Below are 13,954 nucleotides of genomic sequence, written 5' to 3' on the forward strand. Positions count from 1 at the left end.
AAGCCCAATGTCTGTCCTGGTTTCTTGTGCCTTACTATTGCCATAGGAATGATTAATGTCCAAAAAGGAAATGTCACCATTTGAACAGGAACTGTTTCTCAAAGGTCTCTTGGAATAAAGCTGTTTTAAACTGCTAACATACTGTACAAAGCACTATAAGATACTAATGGCCTGATGAAATTTTTACAGCAGACTTAAGGAAAATTTAGTTAAATGGAAAATATCGACCTCCCACATGCAAACCCACACCTTTGTGGCCCCATCAGGAATTCAAGAACCCAGCTACCTCTTAACCTATAGAAAGGAACACACATTGCAGTGCGTTCTAAAAGGGTAAAAGTGAGCTAATTAGAGATATATTAGTATTGTTTGCAATATCAGAATACAAACTCATTGAATCTCTGCTTTAATTTCCTAGCTGCAACTGGAAGTAGCTCAAAACATTAACTTAATCAACTCAGTTTCTCTAAAAGATGCATGTTAAAGGTAACCTGAAAAAAGGTATTTGAAAATTTGGCGTCTGTCTGTCTCTCTGTGTGTATATATATGTAATTTTAAGTTTTCACTTTTTAAAATTTTTGTATCAGGAATTCAAGTCCGGTTTCCCTAACTCTTAAAGGAAGGGTCATTGGGAGATATTGGAGCTTACAAAACAAATGTTCTAATGCCTTACTGAGAAAAGTGTGTGTGAAATCCTTAAAGTTTCTTTCATTCAAAATCTAGATCACTAAACTAATAGACTTATTAGAAACCTAACCGAAGTAGTGGTTTGAAACAACATGATTAAACTGCGTCATATGCTGGCATTTCACTATTCACTCTTTTGAAGTCACCGTTGTGCTACTTTTCCAGTCCTCAGCTTTTAGAAAGCTAAAAACAAGCAAAAATTATTTTAAAGGATTTTAGGGTTTCAAATCTATATGCCATGAAGTAATTTAGCTAAATCTAAAATAATGGGTAGAATGCATCAGGAGCAGAAAAAACAAACAAAAGGATAACTCAAGTGGATTTGTTTAGGCTTGCTACTCTGCTCATGAATGCTATATTACCCCTCAGCAAGCATACTTTTTGACTGTCTACACTGGCATGCATACCCCATTACTGGACTGTTTATATGCCTTTGCATGGTTCTCATATCCATGCTGAGAGTCCTCATGTACTGTGCTAGACATGAGTGCAATTCTGCTTTATGTGAGGTAAGCGTAACCATTTCAGGGCAGTATCCCAGAGTTCTGAGAGTCACAGTGAGACACTCTAGGAAGTACTGTACTTTGCTGTGTGTGGTGTTGATACTGTCAACTGCCTACACACATTTGCTTATGGCAGTTCCTGATCACATCACGCCTTACTGTTATTCCCTACCACATTGGGTGAAAGACATGGCACTTTGGGATGATGATCTGCTTTTGCTCCTTATTGTGGAGGAAAATGGTTATGCAGTGGAGTCGGTGATTGGGGAGATCCTGGATGGAATTTGGGCAGAACTGTGACATTTCAAAAGCAGCTGACCCTGAGGGTCAAGACCATTCATTCAGCTCACATGGAACAGATCTTGGTTGACTGTTGCTTCTGGTGCAAGAAAACCCAGCAGAGTGTGGTAGCTAGATTTGAGAGGATGAGGTTTCCCAGGGCCGTTGATGGATCTCGTACCTCAATATTTTCCCCTCAATAGAGGGCAAGTTTGTGTGTGAACCAAAAAATAAATAAATCACTATTCACTTGTTCACAAGGCTTGGTGGATCACAGAAGCAGATTCATGAATACAAATATGAGAAACACTGGAAAGATTCCTGATGCCAGCATGCTGAGCAGATCAGGATTGTACCTGAAAAGGAAAGAACAGGTTTTATTTCCCAGAAACACTATTGTTCTGTATGGTGTGTCTCTGCCAACGGTTGCTTTCCAGGACCCCGTGGACCTGCTCCTAACTTGGCTTGTGAAACCAGACTCTGACATAAATGGAAAAATGCAATTCAGTTACAGTAGCTGTAGAATGGTCATGGTGTGCACTTAGTAAGCTGAAATCTTGTTGATATTGCCTATGCACCCATCTGGATGCCAATGTGGCAAATGCCATTTGTACAGTTGTCATTTGGTGGGATTCCAGGACTCCTGCAAGCTCGTCATTCCTCTCCTGGATGCTCAGGGGGTACCTTGGCAAGGAGTTTTGGAAGCTCATGGAGAGTGTTGTCCCAGGAGTCATGAAGGCTCAGGTTCTCCCCCTGGTCACTTGGTGTGGTTCTTGAAAGAGGGTCATCCATCTCTGCAGCATGCTGGACAGCATCCAGAGGAGCAGCTGATGGTGGTTGTTCATTGACAGGTGCAGGGACCCCAGGAGAAGGCAGACTCCAAACTTGTTTGGCCACCAGTTCTAGGAGCTTCTCCATCAGGGAATATTCCCTTTCCCTACGCCATGTGTCCTGTTCCACGAATCACTTCATCAAAATCTCTTCCTGCTGAAGAACCCATTCCTGCCATGTCCTGGGGAATTCAAACATGCTCCTGGTTTCTTCTGACAATCCCTATGAGCATCTCTTCCAAGGTCCTTCTCTGTCTGCCTTTGCTATCTCTGAGGGTACTGCTCCTTCACTCCTGGAGATTCATTCCTGCTGGAATGGTTTTCCTCTCTGAAGCTGAAGGTCCTGGCAATGCAAAGACGAGGGTAGCATTTCTTTTTTTCCTTTGGAAGAAGCTGAAAAATCCCCCCACATAACATAACTTTGCTGTGGAAGGGTCACAATTTTGAAAAGTTTAAGTGTTCCAGCAATGGAACTGTTAGAATCCTTGATTCTCGGACAACTTTTGCAGCCCCTGATGAAGGAGCAGAGGCTACTAATCGGAAAAATGCACTAATTTTTTTAAAAAACATAAATATTCATACTGTCACAAGGAAGGGGGTGGCAGTTGCTTCTTGGGGATATGTTACAAATTTGCAATTTCTTCTTTAAAGACTGGCCAGCATTTGGAGAACATAGGAGTTTCAAGGTAACGGTATGGAAAAGAGATGTGATTTTCCAGTCCCATGGAGGAGATCCAGCAGTCTATGCCATAGAGTTGTTTCTCCTAATGGTTACCCCTCTACAAATTGCTTAATTGGAGGGGTTTGGTTGGCTGTGAAGGTGGACAAAACAGACTGGCACTGTTGTTGAACCTCAAGAAACAGCTGGAGTTTCTGCTACATCAGATATTTGCTGAAATATGCTTTCAAGGCTTAGAAGGCAATTTGACTGGAAATTGCTAGTTGGGAATATAGTAATACAAAGTTTCCATGTAAAGGGAGATGCAAGTCACAAACACGGTCCCACACCACAGCCTGGGCATCACCAGAAAATCCTGCCCCTGTGCCTGCCTAACAGTGGAGAAATGGACAAGGAAAGAGAGAGACTGCAACATCATTTGGTACCCCAAGGCCCATGCCTGTCTGCTGCACATGGACACTTCACTGTGTTTATCAAGCCACCAGGCCGGATGCTTCTCCCACCTTCATTTCCACTGGCTTGTGCAGAATGGCTTGATGTGGGGAGAGGCCAGACACTGGGTAGGTAAAAATTTTGTAATCATCCAAGGGAGAAAGGACTGCTGTGACTTTCTCCTCAGTCAACCAATGTGTTCTACAACTGTTCCCCTTCCTCCATCCTGGACCTATCCCACCCCCTTCCCCCACACAACCTCTCTCCCTCCTGTTCTCTGAGATTCCTGTTTTTAAGGGGATGATAAGATGTGGGGTGGAGGTGAGAGAAGCAGTGATGTGGGGTGGAGGTGAGAGAAGCAGTGAAACTATGTTCTCTTCCAAGGGACAAAAGACAGCTGTTATTAACTTGAGAGAAAAAAACCCTACCAGTTTCTACACTGCTGCAAATCCTACCTCGATGCCTCAATGTGGCGCAGCGGTGACCCGGCTGTTCGACAGCGATGGTAGCGGAGTGTATTCTCCAGCAGGTCTAACCATGATATCAAGGTGTCGGACTGTCAGCTCAGCGTGGGGGTTGCTTCCTCTGTGGAGGGGAGTATAATCTCTCTTTCTAAGGCTGTAAGCTAGCTAAGTTGAGGAGGCACATGTGCCACTAACAGCCCAGCCAGCGGGTGGCTGAAAACAATGGCTAAAACAACATGGAAAACCAAGTCTCAGTTCTTTGCACGTTCCTCGATCACCACTCCGGAGGCAGTGAGGCATTCAAACGACTAGAGGCTGCAGAGAATCTCAGGTGCCAGGTCGCCAAAAGGAAACTGGACAACTCTCTCAGTGTGCACCTATAACTGCAGAACACTGAGAAGGGAGGAATCGATAAACCATCTCATGGAGGAAAAGGCAAAAACAGCCTGCAATGTGCTGGGTGTTTGCGAAACACGACGAAAGAAGGAGATGGAGGTCAGCTGGAAGGGTGGAAGCACGGTCATGCTAGGAAAAGAAGAAGGCACAAGGACAGTTGGAGGAGTTGGATTCATCATAAACAAGAAAAGGTTTTTGAAAATTGTCTCATGCCATTTGAAGTCATTGCGTATCGGGGTGCTTTACCTCTGATTGAACCAAAATAGTACCCTCAAAATCATCCAGCTCTATGCTCCCACAAGTGCATGCGAAGATGATGATGTGGAAGGATTCTATCAAGAACTGGAGGAAACCCTTGCTCAGAGTTCCACATATATGATTGTGATGGGAGATTTTAATGCCAAGGTTGGAAGAGGGATAGAGGGCAAAAAGTCCATAGGAAGGTACAGTATCGGAGAACGACGAGCTATATTGGCAGAAATAAGGAGAATGTTCATTGGTAACATGTGATTCCAAAAGAAGGCCAACAGAAGATGGACCTGGATCATACCAAATGCAAAGACAAAAAATGAAATCAATTACTTTCTGTTCGATAGAAGATGCATCATGCAGCATATTTCAGTAGTGCCATCATTCAATATCTGTAGCGATCATTGCCTACTGAGAGCCAGACTCACATTCACTGTGAAGGTGGAGAAAAAAGCACTGTGTATGGCGAACAGAAGGCACCAACCATTAGCTTTCGATGAGGCAATCCTGAAGGAAAACATTTCTAGGGAAGATTGGAGCCTCCTGGACGACTGCGAAGACGATTATGAGAACTTCAGTAAGAGACTGAAACAGTGTGTTAAATCAGCTGAGTGTGAAAGACCAAGAAGAGCTAGCAGAAGAATCTCTGAGAATACAAAGACTTTATTGGAGAAGAGGAGGAAAATGAAAATAAATGGCAGCAACAGGCTTGAGTACTCCCTTCTCTGCAAGCTCATACAAATGAAGTTGAAGAAAGACTTCGAGAAATTTCTAACTGAAAAGCTCCTAAAGGCTGCTGAAGATTGTAAAAGTCTCAAAAAATGCAAATGGGAATGGCGTTGTACAGGTCATCATTATTGGCTTTGAAGAACGGGGATGGAGAATCAGTAACTGATCAAACAGAGATGGAGGCAATCTGCAGGGATTTCTATACCCAGCTGTTTGCATCCCCAATAGACGACCCAATGCCATCACTTCAACAAACCAATGAACACATACTCCCGGTTCTCATCAGCGAAGTCTGTCATGCAGTCCATCAAATGAAAGAGGGGAAGGCTCCAGGCAAGGACAGTCTGACAGCAGAAGTGCTTAAGGTGGGAGGTCAGGAACTTTGGAAGGCTCTCTCCCAAAGGGTCAGCTGCTACCTGGAAATCCAGAAGATATCGTCCAGTTGGAAATACCATCTGGCCGCATAAGAAAGGCGATGGAGAAAATCTAAAGAATTATTGCCCAATCTGCCTGCTTTTGCATATCTACAAGTTGTTCACTAAAATAATAACAAATTGACTGTCACGAAACCTGGATGAACAGCAACCTAGAGAGCAAGCCAGCTTTCGAAGGAATTACAGCATGATAGACCACATCTTCACTCTAAACCAACTACTAGAGCATTCAAGGGAATACAAGTTCTCTTTGTGCATTGCCTTTGTGGACTACCAGAGGGCGTTCGACAGCGTAGAGACTCACGCTGTTCTTGAAGCTCTTTCAGAACAGGGCATCAGTGCGAAATATATCACACTACTAAAGGAAGCGAACTCTGACTGCAGCACAGACATATCGCTGTTTGATACTCCCCTCCAAATCCCAGTCGAGAAAGGTGTGAAACAAGGAGATAGTTTCACCAAAATTATTCAGAGTCTGTCTTGAATTGGTTTTTCAATGAGCAGACTTGAAAGGCGGGATTATATCAATGGAGAGCTGCTAAACCATCTCAGGTTTGCAGATGATATAGTGCTGAAAGCCGAAAATACAGCCCAGCTTGAGAGAATGCTTAAAGAACTGAATGCGAAAAGTAGTCAAGAAGGATTAAAAATGAACTGGTTGAAAACAAAATATATGAGATCAGATGTTCTGCCAAGAACCCAAATAACTCTTGGAGGAGAGCAGATCCAAAGAGGTTGATAAATACATTTTATTGGGCCAGGAAATCCACATGTGCCACGATCAGAAAGGTGAACTGTCACGCAGAAAAAAAGCTGGATGGTGCACATTCAGTGACATTAAGGACATCCTCCAAGGAAAGATCAGCAAAACAACTTGTGCAAATCTTTTTAACTTGACTGTGCTTCCAGCAATGTTATATGGCAGTGAAAACATGGTCGCTGACAAAGATTGAAGAACATCAACTGTCTGTCACACAGAGGGCGATGGAATGAACGTTTTTGGGCATTTCGCTCTGCGATCACATCCCCAACGAAATAATTAGGCAGCAGTCTGGAGTATGAGATGTTGTTGAAAGCAGGCTCATCAAAATGTGGTGGGCGGGACATCTGGCCCGACTCAGCGACAACAGATGGACTGCAGCTATATCCGAGTGGTATCTGCGAGAACAGAAACAGCCACATGTTTGCCCTCCAAAGAGGTGGGATGATTTCCTTACAAGGAGATATGGCGAAGGATGGCCAGAGTGAGAGAAGATTGGAAGATGTGTTGTGATCAGCTCAGTCTCAACTGATGAAGGACCGACAGTCTACGCAGTCTATGTAGTTTCTACAACTGTTTCATCCCCAGCCAGGTCCTTTCTAACCTGCCTCTTGCTTTTCCCCAGTTCATGTGGCCCTGAGATCATTGCTACCTGATGGCTGGGTGATAAATACACAGACACCGGGGCACAATGATTTTTCATTAATAATCTGTTTTTAAGGTCTAGGGGTTTAGCCAATAAATAATAGTGATTCTACAGAAATCAATAACATCATTGATTTATAGCTGTGTCTTGCTTGATGACTGTTGCAGGGTGGAGCAGAATGGATGCTGGATGGAGGAGGGGAGAGAAGTTGGAGGAGTCTGGTAAGGGGATGGGACATGACAATGCCATAGCTTCAGCACTGCAGTTCAAACTCACAATGCATGGTCTATTATCCAGGGAGAAAACGTCAGTGCACAATTTTTAAAATACTCTGGATCTTAAAAATCAGGCATATAGCACCAGAGCAAGAGGGATATTCGTGGGGAAGGTGTGGGGGGGTCCACTGTAACTTATCAGCCTAGAGTTCTGGTTCCTGCTGTGGATTGGGTCCATCTCAGGTTGGTCTGTGGGGAGGGGAGCTTCCTCCCCGGGGTCTTCAAGGTAGAGGTGAAAAATCACATGCGTCTAGCTGAAATAACAAGCCAATTTGGGTTTCTACTTGAGGATAATATAGCAACAAGGCCATCTAGTATTCAAACTTATTTCAGCATCCAAAAATGACAACTTGTGACAGCACTCTTTTTGTGCATTCTGCTCCACTTCTGATTAATACAGAAACAAAAAGAAAGGAACATTGAAAAGAACTTTATTTCCTATTGACTTATAACAAAAACAAAATAACATACTCCCTCCCACCCCCAGAAAAAAAACAACCAACCAACCCCCCACACCACTGGAAGCGACAAAAGTGTAGATGATGGTAATGTTCTACAGCCCAAAGATAAGCTGTGTCCTCCTGGCCAGGTATAGGTGCTAAAATAGCTTTCTTGACCACTGTTGTTACTTGATCTTTTGCACACACAGATGTTGATCCGGCAAGGCCCTGAAATTATAAACTATAAACGATGAACTCTAAGATGTTGCTTATAAGTGATGTGATGTAGAAATCTGCTTAATGAAATCCAGTTTATACCTACTCTAGGTAAATCAGCTGCCATGAATAGTGCATTGGCGGTGTATTAGCAGGAACAAATGATACAGTTGTGTGTATCTATCCTGTGAATCTGCTAACTTGCATTTGCTTCCTAGCCGGTGTCCATACTGTAGCACTGAGTTTGTGGAAAGTCGTGGCTGTAGTTACGTTTTTAATACAAAGAGCTTATGGTAAAATTTTAAAAGGCTCCTACATTCCATTTCCAACAGTAGATGAATCATTTGGGGCCAGATTTTTAAAGTATTTGGGAACCTAAAGATGTGCATAGTGGGATTTTGCATTCTAGGTGCCGAATACCCACTAGGATCTATTGTGCTGAATGTGCTTAAGTATGGAACTTGTACACATTGGGAGTTAGGGATCAAGGTGCTTTTGAAATTCCCATTAGGTGCCTATCTGCATCTTAAGGTGCCTAAAACCTTAAAAATCTGGCCCTTGGCTTAAATCCCATGGAGATTTTGAATATTTTACCACTTGTCTAGTAGTCTTGAGAGACCATGGGTATGCACCCCTGAGAAGTAAAGAATTTACTCAATTGGTTTTATGGTAGCTGTGGCTGAAGAGACCCACACAAAAAAGACCATCTCTGCTGCGTCTGTCATGTTTAAAGGTGATGTTTCGACCCTTTGGGCTCTGCTTTCTGCGAGCTCTTTTCTTCTCTGCTAAACTGGACTGCTTCCTCTCATAACTCCGGAGACCTTTGTTAAGCTCTTGTTTCCAAAGGTAGCAGTCCTAAGTGTGATCTTCCCAGTTATCCACATCCATGTGCATTTCTTTGAGGTCTCACTTGCACACATCCTTGAAACGCAATTTTGGGCATCCTTTGGGTCTTTTTCCAGATGCTAATTCACCGTTGAGGACATTCTTTGGGATGTGCCCATCGTTCATTTGGCACACATGCTGAAGCCAGAGGAGACGTCTCTGTTTGAGGAGTGTTTTCATGCTGGGTATACTGGCCTACTTGAGCACGTCAGTATTGGTGACTCTGTCTGCACAGGAGGTTCCAGTTTCAATGAAGGCAACACATATGAAAGCTATTGAGCCTCTTTTCCTGATGAGAGTATAAGGTCTATGTCTCACCTCCATACAAAAGTATGTTGATAACACATACACGATCCATACATCTTTGTTCTGTCAGTTTGTTGTTTTGCCATACCCTCTCACTCAGTTTAGATACTATTTTGGCGGTTTTTCTGATGCAGAAGGTGAATTCCATTTCAAGTGAGACATTGACTGCAATAGTGGACACTAGGTATGTGAAGTCATTCACCACTTGGCTATTGGCTTATAATTATAATAATGGTCTTACATGTCAAGTGCTGTGCAAGAGTGACAAATGGTAATGTCACTTCTTGCTTGCGATTATTATTGAATTCTTTACCTTGATTTAGGCCCAGATTTTTGAAGGTGTTTAGCCTTTACTGTGCTCAGCATTGCAAAGCCTTCCTGATTTAGATGCTGAAATCTCATTTTCAAAAGGGATTTAGAAGTCTATATCCCACTGACTGTCAAGTGGCATTTTGGCTCTTCAGCGCCTAAATCCATTTTGAAAATGGAATTTAGGCTTCTAAATCAGAAAGGCCTTGCAACATTTGGTGCACCAAAGTCTAAATACATTTAAAAATCTGGCTGTTAGTTACTTAAGATCTAAATTGAAATGATGGCGTGGGCACCAAAGAATGGTAATGATCCATTCAAAAGTTCCTAAGGGGAGAAGGAAGAAACAGGCATTCTGAGTGTTGCTCTAGAGGATCACTTGTTGGTTTCTTTGCTAAGTTAATTTTGTGTGGTTTTGAAGCATGTTTCCTTTGTTTGGAAAAGGACCCTGTCACAGGATGTTAACAAGATCCTCTTACTCAGGTTTGGCTTAGCTAAAAGCAATTTTGAAACCAGAACCTATTGAAGTGGCTGTGATTATCTTTCTGACTGTTGGCTATGTCTTAAGGTGAGATTTTGCTGTAGCTTGCTACCTTGAGTAGTGGGGTTAAAAAACACATCAAGATAGAGAGATGAAAGAGAGTGCAGAGCTGCAGTTGTCATTAATACTTGTGGTGATGGCTTTAGAACTCCTCCAACTTTGGTGGTTGTGTGCCTGTTCTAGAAACTACAGTAACAATTTTCTAGGTAACACTAACGTTATTAAAGGATAAGACTTTTCTGTTAATGCTATATAATGAAAATGGAGAAATGTTGGATCACTATAAAACATGGGGCTAACAGAATATTCTTTTTCAGGAAGAAAAGGGTTTAGTGCATTTGGGAACGGAGCTGGAGCAGTGGAGGATTTAGAGTTAGTGGGGCCCTGTGCTCAGCTTCATTTTTGGCTCCCCACCCCGCCCCGCTCAGGGAGAGCATACTCTCTTATCTCGTCCCTCCCCCGTTTTTCATTTTTTTTCCCTGCATTCTCCTCCTGGGGCTCAGGGCTGGGAGTGCAGGGTCTGGGAGGGAGTTAGGGTGCAGGAGTGGGGGTGCAGGGTCTGGGAGGGAGTTAGGGTGCAGGAATGGGGGTGCAGGGTCTGGGAGGGAGTTAGGGTGCAGCTGGGGTGGCGGTGTAGGGTCTGGGAGGGAGTTAGGGTGCAGGAGGGGGCTCAGGGCTGGGACGGGGGTTGGGGTGTGGAGCACTTACCTGGGACAGCTCCTGTTTTGTGCTGGGGGTGCAGGTGCAGAGAGTTCAGGTGGCTCCGCGCAGCCCTGTGCTTGCCCCGCAGGCACTGCCCCCCACAGCTCCCGTTGGCTGCGATTCTCAGAGCCGCCTCCCACGCCCCTCCAGGCAGGGCTAGAATGCAAGGGCTTTAGGGGGCTGCAGCCCAGGGCTAAGTGGGCCTGGGAGCCCTGGGCTTCAGCCCCTAAAGCCCCACCCCCTCTCTGAATCCGGCCCTGGGAGCATGGGCTGGAGGAATCAGGAGGAGCAGAGTGTGCTCCGGAGCAGCCGGACAGAAGCGGCAGTTTCCCCTTCAAAGTGCTGCTTCTCTCTGGCCGCCTGCGCGGCTGCCCTGTGCTCGCAGCGCTCCCAACACCCGCACCTCCCACCTGCTCCCCTGAGGCTGCAGGTGAGCCTCCCTCACAACTTCTACCCCCCCCCCAACCCCCTTCCTGTGGAGCAGCCCCCCCTGCAGTGGATGCATCCGTGCTGAGCTGCCCAAGTGCCCAGCCCTGGGGCCTCCTGTTGTTGTGGAGCCCCATGCCAGGGCACTGTGTGTTTCATGGTAAATCCGCCCCTGGGCTGGAGGACTATTCAACTCAAGGCCTGGTACCATGCCCCTTAAGCCCATACCCATGGAAACTGGCATGGCATCTGGATTTTTCTCTTTAAAAATTGCCACTTGAAAATGAAGCTGATAGTGTTGAATGTGCTGAAGTATAGAACTTGCATGCTTTTTCATTCATTAATGTCCCCGTGAGCTGTTGTATTTTGAGTGCAGTGCAATAGGAGGGAGGAGTGGAAAAGAAGGGAATTAGTGGTAAAAGTGGTCTATGTTCTGCTGCCCAGTGTACCCAAACAATAGAATGTTTTCAATTAGCCAAGCTTTTTCTCATCAGCTGCTTGAAGCCTACTGGCTTTGTGGAATTGCCACAGCAAGCAAAATGTTAAGGATGTATGAAATGAGAAATTCTTGCCAATTCAGCACATGTAGAATCTACATGCCACTTTTGTTACAGGACAGTAACTAATGAGCTACCCTATTAGTAGTCAAATTAACCCCAGACAAAGCCCCCCAAACCCCTAGCATGCAGACAATGTTGAGAGGAAAAACAAAACTGTGAAAGTAATTGCAAACCTATTTTTAAGGCTTGTTTTGGTCTTCACAATACCTTCCTCTGTTCATCCTTCAACCTACTTCATACTATAGCATGTTTGCAATAAAAATTCTCTCCATTACCCAAATTTTCAGAGTGATTGTTCTGAGGGCAATGAAAGGAGCTATACAGAATCTTAACTTCAATCTTGAATTTCATGAAGACTCCTCTTCTGAGGATCTTGAAGCTTAAAACACTGGATTCTTGCAAGTGGGATCTCCAGGTACAGAGCATGTAGAGGATCAACCTGGCAAAACAAATCTTAATTTACTAGCGTTCAGAAATGGCACATTAACAGTGAACAGTGGTTCTTTAGATAATTAAAGGCTCTGACATGACCAAGATGCACGGTCAGAAAAAATGTAACGAATAAGGAGGAGTCCAGAAGTACTGATCTTGTTCTAAACACAGGAGTGAATGTACTTGTGTTCTTTCTGAACAAATACACTACTCATACTTTGATTAAGGCTTTACTTGTCAACCCCATCCTCACAGGGAACCTGTGTCAGAAACTGTGTTAAAATTACAGCCTCTTAATTTATAAGGGGTTTCCTGGTCCTGTTTGTAGGCTACAGGGCTTTGTAGGGAAGTGTGAAATAAGAGTCAGGGAGCAGAGCGCCAGCCTAGAATAAGGCAGGGTGAGTTCTGCCTCTGTTTTAGGGAGCAGTCTGCTTTGTGGCTCTCTTTCTTTTTGAGTTATTGTGTAATTATTTTGAATCCTAAAAAAATATAGTTGTGTTATGTTGCAACCTTCCAGGAACAGAATTTATGTTTTTATATAACGTCTCTGTGTGCATGCCGTGAACATAACGAAGGGTAGTTAGTTACATGCATCAGAGGAAACATCTGACCAGTAGATGCTTGATAGATAGTTTCCTCCAGAATACTTTGGCCTCATGTTGGGGAAGAAAACAAGCTTTGTACTTCAGTGTTTAGGAGGAAAGGTTTGTTTTATTTTCCATGCAGCGCCAAGGAGTTTTGGATCTCTAACTTGACCTGTTAACCATAGAGCAATATTCTAATGGGAGTAGACATCTAGGGGTAAAAAAACCAACACACTACTCATGAGTGAATAACTGATTTTTAAATTTTTTTTGGTTCACAGGCAGTTCTTAAAAAAACCAAACAAACTGGGGTCAAAATATTTTGTTTTGTTTTTTGAGCTTTTAAAATGCTATTTAAACAAAACTAAAAAGAAATTTTGAAAGAAGTCAAATAAAAAAATGAAATATTTTGACTTCATGGGATTTTCCCCCATCAAAACCATTCTGTGCAATTGACATGAAGTTGTAAAATGTTTCAGTTGACCCAAATGTGTATTTTTCTGGGAGGGGGGAATGGAATTTCAGCCCAGTTTACAAGGTTTACATGCATTTAGAAGGGCAAACAACCTAATTAGGTTCTTAACTTAAATTGGCTTCGTTTGGCACTGACGCCCATGAGAGTTAACAAATTATGCAGTCGAGTTTCCTGCATTTGGGGAAATCGCAGGGGTCAGCACACCCACAGTGCAATGGATGAACCTCACCCTGGGAAAACCACCTCCGTGATCATGGTATCTCCCCTGCCAGGTTAACACTAGGCAATCCCAATGGCATTAAAGTGAAGTAGTTGGACAAGAGAGGCCACTAAATGGGAAAGTGCATCTTAATGCTTAGCTTTTCTCAGAGCAAATGCTGAGGAAGCTTGCTGTGTAGATGTGTGGTGTTCTACAAAAAGAAAAGGAGTACTTGTGGCATCCAGTGAAGTGAGCTGCAGCTCACGAAAGCTTATGCTCAAATAAATTTGTTAGTCTCTAAGGTGCCACAAGTCCTCCTTTTCTTTTTGCGGATACAGACTAACACGGCTGCTACTCTGAAACCTGGTGTTCTACAGTTGTACTGTCAGGTTGCAACAGTGGTGATACCTCCAGAATGCTTAGGCAGACAAACCTAAGGTAGGAAGGGAAATTAGTGGAGAAACTTGCAAAGCATGATATTAGCTCTGAAATCTGCAGCAAATTTCAGAGCAAGCT

General features: G+C 43.8%; 1 non-coding gene across 1 annotated transcript; it reads right to left on the reverse strand.

Moving 5' to 3' along the window:
- Positions 1–13,358: 13,358 nt before the first annotated feature.
- Positions 13,359–13,519, reverse strand: LOC140917824 (U1 spliceosomal RNA). The gene has a single exon (XR_012161014.1). It is a non-coding gene; the product is annotated as a U1 spliceosomal RNA (small nuclear RNA).
- Between the last annotated feature and the right edge of the window lie 435 nt (positions 13,520–13,954).

Source organism: Lepidochelys kempii, chromosome 9 (genome assembly GCF_965140285.1).
Source record: "Lepidochelys kempii isolate rLepKem1 chromosome 9, rLepKem1.hap1, whole genome shotgun sequence".
Lineage (NCBI taxonomy): Eukaryota > Metazoa > Chordata > Testudines > Cheloniidae > Lepidochelys > Lepidochelys kempii.